The 13,028-nt window shown below is 39.6% G+C and overlaps 1 pseudogene; it reads left to right on the forward strand.

The window, feature by feature from the left end:
• The window catches only part of LOC127665641 (uncharacterized), a 50,709-nt pseudogene extending 41,738 nt beyond the window's left edge, over positions 1 to 8,971 (forward strand).
• Positions 8,972 to 13,028: the final 4,057 nt, after the last annotated feature.

Genomic DNA, 13,028 nt, shown 5'->3' on the forward strand with positions numbered 1-13,028 from the left:
CACTTTGCCTGTGATTTTCCATTTCATCTTCCACTATTAGTGCCAGTAATTGATGATAGTATTATATTTCTGTGTTTCCCTCTTTATTATTGACTTGAATTTGGGATCTGGAGCTATTCTGCTATGCAAGAAGGGGCAGAACTACACCACAGGTGCCCTGACTTAAAAAAAAAAAATGAAAAGACAAATAAGGGCAAGCAAAAAAGGAAACAGCAATTTAAAAAAAAACAAAACAAAACCTCAAGACCACAGCAAACTAGTTCTAGTGAATTATTATTTAATAAACAATATTATTCTTCATGTATGTAAATGTGTTTCAGTTCCAACAGATATGCATATGATAAGTACTGTAATTTTCCATCAAATTCACACCATTTTCTAAACCGAAGGACATTCAAGACCACACAATGTGAACTTTGAGGAAACACATGGGAGATGTAACTCAGGAGCAAATATCAAGACAAAGCTGAAGTAAATAGTTTTCCTGAGATTAACCACTTCTGTCTGGCATTGCTGATGTATTCACTATAAATAACTTTATTTGATTATCACAGAGACTCTATGAGGGCATACACTATTCTCAAAGCTATGGAAATGTTGCAATAGAGATGAAGAAGAGTTTAGGCAGCCTTTGCAGTGACACTTAGCAGAGTTGGAACTGCTTACTTTGTCCAGTTGAATGCCAATATTCTGAAACAGAATGGGCAGGGCAAAACCTCCTCCCATCCTTGCTGCAACATTTACCTCAAGAGGAGGAGGGGGAGGGAGGAAGAGGGGCAGGAGGAGAAGCAGGAGCAGAAGGAAGAGCAGGAGGGGAAGGAGGAGGAGAAGGAGAAGGAGGAGAGTCAAGAGGAGGAGCAGGAGGAGGAGCAGTAGAAGGAGGAGGAGCAGGAGGACAAGGAAGAAGAGAAGAAGAGACATTCTTCAAGGAATTTAGGACAAAACTTGTATTCCCATCAACCTTGGAGAGGGTGTGGTGGAGACAAAATGAGCAACGAACTGTAAGTTTATGAAGACTGACAGGCTTTTAGCCTTGACTCTGTAACTAGTAATTTTGCTTAAAAACAAGCAAGTCACATCATTTTCTCATGCCTCAGTGGTGAAAGAGAGGCCTATGAGATTTGTGTGTATATGTGTGTGTGTGTGTGTGTGTGTGTGTGTATGTGTGTGTGTGTGTGTGTGTGAGAGAGAGAGAGAGAGAGAGAGAGAGAGAGAGAGAGAGGATGGAAGAAGAGGCGAAGGAGGAGGAGGAAGAGGACAAGGAGAGGCTGGCCATGAGCACATGGAGAGATGGGCGATGGGAATATGGAGAGAGTGGGGAAGGAATGAGAGGACAGACTGAGAATAAAGAGAGCAATTTCACACGTATGCATTTCTCTTCACATTGTATTTTAATAAACTACCTTATAATAAAATATAAAGAAAGAAAAGAAACTCTAAAATGACATCAGGTCACCAAATAGATTACATCTTTATCATGGGAACAACCCCACTCTCTCTCAGCGAAGTTGTTATGAGAATGTGCTCAAGGGCCCGAACGATTGTTCCACAGTTAAGAGTGCATACTGCTCCTGCAGAGGATCCCAATTCAGTTGCCAGCTCCCATATTAGGGACATAACAACAGCCTTTAACTCCAGTTCCAGGAGATCTAATAATCTCTCCTGGCCTCTGTGGACAACACTTGAATTCAAGGACAAATACTAATCCACTATCACACACACTCATGTGCATAAATGTTTCTAAAATGTGGAAGAAGCCCCTATTTGCTGCACCAGGTAAGTAGATTCCATTTCCTTCTACTTCCACTATGGAAAAGCACAGAAAGAGGGGCTGCCTTGCATGTTCTTTTTGTTCCATTGCTGAGACAAAAATCTCTGAGAGAATCCATTTTTACAATGAATATTTTGTCTCATAGATGGAGGTTTTAGGGTATCATGATGGGTCACATTGAGTCTGCATTCAGTCGACAGAAAGAGACAGGTCCTGATGCACACCTTGTTTCTGCTTCCCTGCTTTAAACATGAAAGCAGACCAATGATGTGCCTCCCAGATGACTCCAAATGCAGTCATGTTGACCATAAGTAGAAGCTATGACATAGGAACCTACCAGATGTTAGGTTGCTGATTGTGGCTTTCTCAGCCTCCAGACTGTGGGTAAATTCTCTTGTTATACATAAATTTGCAACATTAAATGATAATACCACAATCTTGATAGGACCCATGTTGAATGAGATTCTGTCTGCAATAGAGCACAAGACCTCCTTTTCTTCTCAGTCCTTCAACTCTGAAAGCCTCTTCATTTCCTGCTCCTAGTTTTTAAGAAGTGTATAAAATAAGGTCACTTGTTCATTATCTTTTTGTTTCCTTGAATGATTAAACTCTCAATATATTCTTTATTCTTAAACTTGGCTGCCTTTTCTGAGCCCTGGGGTGGTCTTCCTCACAGTTTTCTAATCCATTTACTTCTGGTACCCAAGGCTTGTCCTATAAAAATTGTCCCTTGCCTGTAACTATTTTTGCTCCATGGTTTTTGTTCATCTTTGAAGTTACGTTACTGTTGTCTATCAAGGGTCTCCACTAAATATTCAAAAAAACAAAAATTCCACCTGAGAAAATTGGGAAATGCATGTCAGCTGAATTCTTTCACAGCTAATCTGTCTCATTATTTAATGCTTCTTTATGGTGTCATGGCTTCTTTCTAGTTCATTCATTATCACTTGCTCGCTTGTTCCTGTCCAGACCTTTACCATTCATATATCTATCCTCACCTCTCATTCCCTGCTACTACCCTAATGCAGAGTCTACAACATTCACTCACCATATTTGTGTAATTGATACACCTTGTTAATTCAACACAGTACATCTGAGTTCAGGAGTTGGATGCTGTGTTTATCTCTGAGTAGTTAAAATCAAGTGCGTACACTACAAAATAAGATGTTTGTAGGCTTTCCAATCTAAGAAGACAAACAGCCCAGAAGGATTTAAGCCTGTAAGTTGCTGAATATAACTCTTTTCATATTACACCCCACTGAACATTTTATCCATTCTCAATGAGTTTCATTTGGTATGCTCCTGAACCATCCACTCTATACTATACCTTGCCTTTCCTTTCATGCTCCTACAATATTTTATTAACATTAAAGAGTTATGCTTCTTATAACAGAGCTTCTTGTAAGCTCTATTTTCAGTACCTTTCATTCACGAATCTATAACCATTGCACATATTCTATGCATGTATAAATTAATGTGCAACATATGACACAGGTGCAGATTATTAAATAGAAATAATCTTTGTCTCCCAGGAGCCTATAAGGATGTAAATCCAGGCCCTCTGTGTCTCTCCTTTCAGTTCATGCTCAACTTGAGAAAATGGACAGGTATTTCATCATGACCTAAAGGTCTCAGATTCATGGACAATAGTCTTATGTAAACAAATTCAAGTGTCTCTTCTTATCCTCTTCCCCATCCATCAAGCTAAGAATCCCTAAGCTGTTACAGATGCTCTCTGTGCCCACCTCCCAGGTCTAGTGTTGCTAGTGTTGGCAGCTCTTGGTTGCCTTTCTTACACTTGGTGAGTGATGTGTCTGTGATAGATCATAACCCTGAAGCGGCAGAAGGGCAGTGCTGGACCTGTATCTGCCTCCTTCGAGAAATAGCTACAGAGCCTTTTGCAGAGTAAGACACCTGCTCTTGGACAGGACCAGGGAATACTTGTCAGCATCAAGACAAAGCTCGCTCAGAAATCAGTGAGTATCCATGTTTCTGCTCTTAAGTTGCTAATATAATAGAAACAGGAATAAATATAGGACTTACTCTATATGCACTTAGGGGTGGTAATAGGATGAAAGGAAAAAAGATTTAAAAAAAATATAAGAAGAGAATGCAATGCAAAGAACAGTTCCTAACTGTACAGATACCAGAAAACATGGCTGATAGTTGGTTTTGCATTCATTTGATACGTGTTTACCATCTCTTAGGAATTAATACTTTATCTATTAGAAAAAAAGGATTAATTTGGAGGATCATCTGAGTTTTTCTCAGCTTTTCTATTTTATAATTTTGGGGAGTAAACTATTAAAGCAGAGGAAGCAATGAGAGGCATGCCAGGTATAGAGAGAACTATCATTGACCACATCCCATGGCTCCAATAATTTTTCAACTAAAATATGGCATTTATAGGAGTATGCCTGATATTTTGATTATGTAAGCAGTATGTGATGAAGAAATCAGACATATTTACATAATCTTCCCTATTTGGGCTGGAAACATTCAAAAGTCATTTTTGTAACTATGTCAAAATGCACAGTATTTATTTTTGTCAACCATAGTCACCCTACTTTATTTTTGAACATAGAACGTTTTTCTACCTGACTGATTTGTTTCCCATTTATCACCCTCTGTCTATCTCTCCTCACTCTTATCTTTCCTAGTTTCTGTTAACTACTTTTCACTTCTAGAATATCAACTACTTCAGCTTGCACAAATAAGGGAAGATGAGGCAATTTTGTGTGTCTGGTTTCCTCCTCTTCATCCTCAGCTGAGGAAGCCATCAAAAGCAACTGTTGAGGGTAGCGATGAAGTAATTCAATGGGAAACTAATTGCGCATCCATGATGCAGCCCTGGATTTGAGCCCAAGCCCCCAAAGCAACAACAAACCAACAATTCAATTACAGAAATGGTCCACTTCTCTTTCTTCTTGCTCATCTGTTCCTCGGTTTACTGAATGCAATTCAGGAATGGCTGTCATTGAGGCTCATAAGGCATTGCATTAGGAACCAATGGTATTGGGCTGAGTTCCTCCTCATCAATGAATGACAGAGAAAAAAGTTTCAAGTGATGCTCATAAATTGACAGTAGCTAGAGGATGGAGCCATAGGAAATGAGAAGAGTAAATCAGGGCACACTTTTTAATATAAACTCAGTTATTCTCATATCCTTAGGACCCTATATTATTAATTTGCTCTCACCTGGCTGGAGTTTGGCAAGTGGTAAACAGCAAGCCAAAAGTCTTTACCCTACTAGGGAAAAAATGCAGTAGTCAGCCAGGCCTGCTCTGCCTGTATGTGCACGAATGGGATGATTTGCATTAAATTTACTGAAATTGAGATTAGTAACCTCACAGAATGTCCTGTCTCAATGACCCTCTGATCTCTTTTTCTGGATCAAAGGTGCTTAATCCATAAACAGGGTGTTTGAAAGAGGGAAATCCGGACTCCCAGTTCATTATCATAGTTTTTTTCCTCTCTTTCTAATCCTTTAATTCAGCATCTGCATGTGCTTACGAAAAATATATGCTCTCTGAGCAAGTCTTTCAGGATGCTCCAACACTAATGTAGAAATGAGAATTGTTTTATTTTATTCATGAATTATGGCTGTGTATAACAGATTTAATATTTAAAAGAATGAGGATAATGTGTGAGGGTTTATGTAGGTGACAGTCACTGTGATTGCCATGGTCCCCGCTACGCTTTCCTCACCCAGCTTTGTATTTTTTTTCTTTGCTTCAGAGAAGAGAAAGTGGAACACAGGTATTCTTTGCACATTAACACCCACCTGCAGATAGGGACAGAGGGTCAAAATGAAGGGAATTAGAAGAGCAGACGCTAGAGACATGAGAGTTTGGGGCCAGTTCACAAAGGATTTCAAGCTATCTGGTCACATTGGCTAAAGTTAAATCTAGCTCCCCCGGTTCCCCATCTTCAATGTGGCTTTCTTACATTTTATCTGACTTTCCTTCCACTACTGTACAATGAGAAGAAAATTCCACGGTAAAACCCAATGAATTCATTTACCAAATGTTCTGCTTGAAGGCATTCAGCTCCCATGGGTGCATTATTTGCCTTCTTAATTTACCCATTCGTGTAAGACCATGATAAGGGACACTGAGGGAAATTCTTATCAAGTTCTTCAAGTGTAGGAAACAGGGGCATAAATGTACCGCAGCAGATAAGAGGGTGAAGGCTGAAGATGGAGATGACTAAGGACAGAGTAGACTTTATACCATTACAGGCTTTGTGATGAAACTCTGCCTTTACCATCCATCACTTTGCCTGACAACTTCACAGTACATGGGGACTCATACAATAAGTCACAGAAAATATTGAAATCCACACTTCTGTTTTCATCTGATTACTGCTGGCACCAATTTTGTCTGTTACTTTTACTGTTGCTTTGACAGAAAAAAAATCATTGTTGAAATAATTTAAGGAAACAGTGCTTTTCCCCCTGGGGTTTTAAGACATGTGAGATACAGTCTACCCTAGAGGAGATGGCATGATGTCAAGAATGTGAAACACTTCATCACCTTGCCTAAGGAGGGAGTCAGGGAGAGAGAGAGAGAGAGAGAGAGAGAGAGAGAGAGAGAGCAAGGTAAGCACAGTTTGCACCCTCCTTTTTATTCAGATCCAAATCTGTGCCCACAGGCTGGGGCTGACCACACTCAGGGTGAAGTTTCATATTTCTTCTGAACATCTTTGAAAACGCCTGCATAGACACCCTAGAAAGGTGGTTCCTAAATGATTTAAATTTAGTCAACTTAAAATTGAAGATTAAGCATCCAGCAAAATTTTATCATATAATAAATGGCTAAGATTTACAGTTCTAGAATTTGATAACCAGAGGTTAACTTCCAGCTTTGGTTCTCACTGTTTATGTAAACACACACACACATACACCACACACATCTTTAATCTCTCTTCTATTATTAAAATACTTTGCATTGCATCTACTTAATTTACTGCAGTGCAAGAAGTGACCATGTCCATTATCTTCACTTCCCAATAGCAAACACTGTTATAATACACTCATACAGCACAAGTTTTTAGTAAAAGACACTATCAGCATTATCTCCATAACATTAAGGAAGTCATTGTGTTAGAACATCATGCTGATTTTTTTTTTAATTTTTTTTTATTTTTAATTTTTTTATTCGATATAATTTATTTACATTTCAAATGATTTCCCCTTTTCTAGCCCCCCCACTCCCCGAAAGTCCCGTAAGCCCCCTTCTCTTCCCCTGTCCTCCCTCCCACCCCTTCCCACTTCCCCGTTCTGGTTTTGCCCTATACTTCTTGCTGATTTTATTGTGTACCTTGACCTCCACCTCCTCATCTTCTAAGCCAAATGCTTCTCTTTGGTGGTTTGTACAATTGGCTTTCATCATCTAATAGATCTTGACACAGAATTTCCAGGTTTAGCACTCAAATATTTTGTCCATAACCTGTGCCTATTGGTGCCTAGCATTATTCTTTAGAGTCATAAGCCATGTTTCATTAAAGAAAGGACTCACTAGGAATAGAGGAGGTCTTATTAAAACTGAACTTGGAATGAGTTAACAGTTCCAGAAAGAATACTCACAAATGAGCACACTGGTGGGGCGTGTAAGAGGGACACAGGAGACGAGTGATAGAGTACCCATAGCCATGGATGCACACCTTGAGCATCCAAATAAATCTCTATTTAATGACCATATTAACCACAAGACCAACATCCATGAATCCAAACTTGTCAACATAAATTATTAAGTTAATGACATAAATAAACTTAATGTTGAGAAAAATTACTAATCACTTATGGAAATAATTCCATTTCAAGAAAATAGATAACTTGCCACTCCTTTAAATATGGATTACATACTTAAGGCTTTCCCCTCAAATCCACACTGTGGGTAAAAGAGCAGTGAGAAACTCTTCTTCTATGCTCACTGTTAATATTGACAGAAGTGAGTCATATTTGATGTATGTACCCATGATGATATTTTGTCACAATAATATTTTGTCTCCATGGTGATCTTTCCTAAAAATTCATAACCTCACTCTTTTAGAAAAATAATGACCCACTGCAACTGATGGACATTCTACAAAATATCTGATCACTACTGAAAACTGCCAAAGACATCAGAAGCAGAGGGAGCCCGAGAAATTATTGTAGTCTTGATTAGCCAGGGTGATGCGGCCTAGGATGAGATTCAAGAACTAAAATAGCTCCTGCTTGTCACAGGGTGTGTGCCACTTTCTTCATAGGTAAGACCACAGAAATTTACCCTTGCTTTATTAAATTAACTTTTGCATCCATAAAAGGGCAAGTAATTCTAATCAAGCTGAATCTGTCACGCATCAAGAAGAGATAAAAGTAGGAGGGGACTGCATTGAGAGTTTCTGGTGTGTGTGTGTGTGTGTGTGTGTGTGTGTGTGTGTGTGTGTGTGTGTGTGAGGGGGGACCATGGGGCAAAGGAATAGGAGGTAAAAGTGACTGAAAATCATTATATAAATGTATGAAAGTGTCAGTTTATGATATAAGGTGGGAAAGAACGGTATTAGTTTTAAAATCTTTAGTTAATAATAACGTATCAATACTATTTCAGTTTTTGTAAGAATACAGTAAGTTATTCAGGGAATGGAACTAAAGCCAGGGTGATCTCTGCAGTATTTATGTACCTTTAAATGTGTTCTAAAATCAGGACTTTAAAGCTTAAAGATGAGTTTTTACAAGGCAGATGTGTTTTATGATTTCATGACCCGGGCTGGGTGATTGTTAATGATGGAGCCGTTCAGCAGGGTCTCCGCATTACAGTAGAGTCATTCTGTATTCTAAACTGGACTTCACTATTCACTTCTACTTCCTCATAATTTCTCAGATCCCCCAAAAAATTGTGAGTGTGAACCTCAGTCAAAAGAAGAATCTCTTTGACCTTTAGCCAGGCAAACTATGGTGACTCATTGAGGTTAAGAAAGGTTTCCAGGAAGCTGAGGTTGAAGAAATGTGCTTCTTTTGAGTATTCTGCTCTCTGGACACAGGTTACTCTGGTCAACTCATAAGATATTATTATGTTTTCCTCAATCAGGGATGATGGAGCTCAGCTACAAACGAAGTACAGTCTCCAGGCTATTTGCAAAGTGGACACTTTGTGCTCACAAATATAAAAACATGTCCTGAGAGAAGGGTTGGAGACGAAAAGGAAGTTAACCTGAGAACTGGTTGGGAATAAAAGCAAATCAGATCAGGAATGGAAAGAGACTGACTAATTTAGCAAGAACAGGTCTCAGTTCAAGGACAGCAATGGGCTGTGGTTCCCAGAAGAGCTGTGTAAATTTCCCATTCCCTCATTTCCCAGGTCTCTGTATCAGCAAAAGACAGAGTATGGTCTGTGGCCGCCAGGCAATCAGAAAAACTGCCAAGTCAAGGGAACTCGGTGGAGTGAAATGATGTGGCAATAGCCTGTTAGCTGAAGGATGAGACTGTGCTTGCAGAACGGGAGGGTGGAATGAACTGTACACATGATAGCTCTTTCTAACTCAAAGGTGTATTTACAAGCCTGAGACTAGCCCCTTTCAGCCGGGGGCCTCCTCCCACTCCTACTCCCGAGCTATGAGTAGGAGAAGCCCGTATATTATACCTCAGACATGTGAGCTGACTGCAGAAAAGGCAGAGATGATTTATTTCTCTTGTGTAGAGTACAGCTCTATCGGCATCTGTGGTTCCCTGCCAAAGATGAGTTTACAGGTGCTAAGGCTGTACCTCACAGAAGTTAAAATACCTGCTCGGAGATGACCTTTCCCACAAAGAAAGATTATGCCAATGTATTCACACCCTCAGCTTGGCCATGGCAACAGTCTCTCTTGATTCTCCACAAAGCCACATGTAACTCATTGGCTCAAAAATCAGCAACAATTTCTTTCTTATGCCCTCAGACTGTCTTGGTGCTGTGGCCCCTTCTGACCCACCAGGTCTTCCATTCTAATTTTTGTGCAGTCAGTTCAGTATCCCTAAAGCATGGCACATTCAATCCTACATCAGTATTCACAATATTCCATCTGCTTGGACCACCAGCTATCCCCAGTATCTCTGTCCACACACTCCATGCTTCTTCAGCCTCAGACTGCTTTGACTCTCATAGATTATCATTTCATGCCATGATTTCTGTCAAGAATTATTTAGCTTATCATTGCTTCTTTTTTATTTGTGTGTGTGTGTGTGTGTGTGTGTTTGTGTGTGTGAAAGTATGATAGAAGTATACTTGCCTCTCTGTGTCAGGTATGGTTACAGACAAGAGGGTTGCATGGTATGTTATTTCTCAGGTGCAATCTTTTTTTTTTTTTTTGACCTCAAACAAGCTAGACTGGCTGGCTCCAAGAATCTACTGGTTTCTGTGTTCCTAATACTGAGTTATAAGCGTGCACCACTTTGTTGGATTGGGTATAATGGGGTAGTTGTGGTGATGGTGGTGATGTGTGTGTGGATGTACCTATGTTCTGTAGGTAGATGAGTGCTGTAGCATGTCCCCTCCCCCAGGAATAACATGCTGTCATCCTAAAGCAGCAATTCTTTTAGCCAAGCAGTCATGACAAATGATTATGATGACAAATGATAATGATGATGATGACAGAAGAACAGGACCATACAGTGGTAGAGGAAGGATGATCACAAGGTTTTTGCTTTGAATGTCAGCCATTATTCTTCCCTGCTCCAAGTCTTATCTGGACATGATCTTGGCAGAAGCTTGAGTGTGTTGAAGTGGGAAGGATGACAAAAAGAGAATACTCCATGATGTAGCTTCCATGATGTCATCATTCATGAAAAAAAATGACACTTTGCTGCAATGGGAGCTTTTCTTCAGTCACCCATACTCTTACACTCAAGTTCTCACTAATGTCCTATAATTAAACCTAATAAATACATTGGTTTCCATAGTTTGTTTTTGGTAGAATCTCATTTTGGTCTTGCATTGGTACTCTATTTGGAGTGAATATATGTGTATTTATGTCTCTGTAAGTAAAGATAATACAGCAATGTGTTTGCATATTGAGCACAAGTGTAAATCTAAAAATGTGCCTATGTGAACATGTACAGGCCAATGGACCATGTCAGCTACTGTTTCAGTTTCTACCCATCTTGTTTGTAGTTTTGAAACAAGCTCTTCGATATTAACAACTTAGGATAAGCCAGCTTTCCTATAAGTCCAGAGATCTGCCGCTCAGTAGAATTACAAGTATACAACACCACACTTGGTATATATTTTTTTAATTTTACTTTCAGAATCAAACTCAATATCGTCATACTTACATGTGCTTTATTGATTAAGCTATGTTTCAATTATGATAGAAAGAATATGATTATTTTGTTATATCTTCCAGGAATTTTGTTTCTAGGTCTCTGTGTTGTGACTACACTTTATATTTCATGGAGAACACCATGTATATTTATGTGTTTTAGGACCTCAGAGCCCAGGGATTATAGACACAGCTCAAAAGAATGTCAACAAGGAGGAGCGCCGTGGCATCTCCTTGCAGCAAGGTGACAATGTTCTTGAATCAAGCAGAAAAAAACAAAACCAACTTTTATACTTTATAAGTATCTGTGCTTCTATGTGGATTGAAAAAGGTTACAAGATGTATCACAATAAGCACTTCAAATATAGTACTCGTGTTTCCTGTCTTGGTATCTTCACGAAATCCCAGCTATTTACCTCCTGAGGCAAAAAGATAAGGACTTTGAGGCTAGCTTGAACTACAATTTGAAGTGACAATCTGACTTAAAAAATGTAAATTAACCTATAGGTAAATACATAAGTAAGTAGACAGACAGACAGATAGATAGATAGACAGACAGACAGACAGACAGACAGACAGACAGACAGATAGATAGATAGATAGATAGATAGATAGATAGAGAGACAGACAGATAGATAACAGACATTGGCACAAAGCAAGTGGTCACTAAACAGTAGCCACTTTAGACTATCCCTGTTGTTATTTACGAATTTATTTATTGTTGCTTCATGTCTAATGAACCTGCCCAGACTATGAGTGCACTGTAGACCTCTTCCATCCTGGACATTACCTTGATCCCACCACCCACCCCAGCTTTCCTCTGATGCTTCCTAGAATCATGTTCTCATAGTCACTACATTCTCCCACTGTCTCCCTGACTTTCTATTCTAGAAATAAGACCCGACCACCTATTCAGAATGCCCCATCTTTATTCACAGCAAAGAAAGACTTGGTCCAGAAATGTTTTCTGTGATAAGAGTTCTGGAAGAAAAGAGGATGGATCAGTCTGTTCCAATTCACAAAGATAGTATCTGGCTCTTAGATGTTTCTGGGATTTGGAAATGGTTGCATATCAGATAGGTGACTTAGCCTCATGGAGGGCTATAATCAGGAAGAGGTAAATAGAATTTAAGCCTGTCTTGTGCCTTAGCATGGTGGGTGGTGGTAGTCTTCCCTTAAAAAGGGAGGAAAGATGCAAGGCAAAGGCAGATGTTGCTTATCAATTCTGTTTAAGGCATCTGACTTTGAAGAGAGAGACTGGAAGCTAGAGTATCTATGATCTAACATCAAGAAGCTGCTGGTTTGGCCTCCCAGTCCTTCTGATATCTGGAGGTGTATCTAAAGGCAGATAGTGTGTGTGTGGTCATGAAAATGCTCACCAGAAAGTCAGTTAATATTAAGATTCTGAATAACAAAATAATGCAGAAGCACTACTGTACCTACCATCTGCAGAGATCATATGCTGCATAATGGATACACATTAACAGTGCAGGTATAGCTCGAAACACTCCTGAGGGCACTGAGGCACAGTCCTACCCCAGCCTTCTTTATGCAATAGTTACCTTGTTAACAAACGTAGTATGCACTCACTGATAAGTGGATATCAGCCTAGAAACTTTGAATACCCAGGACATAATCCACAAATTAAATGATGTCCAAAAAGAATGGAGGAGTGGCCCCTGGTTCTGGAAAGACTCAGTGCAAGAGTATAGGGGAATTCCAGAACAGGGAAGTGGGAAGGGGTGGATGGAAGAATGGGGGATGGAAGAGGGCTTATGGGACTTGCGGGGAGTGGGGACCCAGAAAAGGGAAAATCATTTGCAATGTAAATAAAAAAATAAATTAAAATAAAAAAATAAAACAAACGTAGAACTGGATACTTCCCCATACCTGAGCAAATTCCAGTCACTCAGTTTCCACAGCTGCTGTGTAGGGACCTGGCATGGTCTTCACAATTCCCTTCAAAATTCCTACAAAT

This window comes from Apodemus sylvaticus, chromosome 15 (assembly GCF_947179515.1).
Source record: "Apodemus sylvaticus chromosome 15, mApoSyl1.1, whole genome shotgun sequence".
Classification (NCBI taxonomy): domain Eukaryota; kingdom Metazoa; phylum Chordata; class Mammalia; order Rodentia; family Muridae; genus Apodemus; species Apodemus sylvaticus.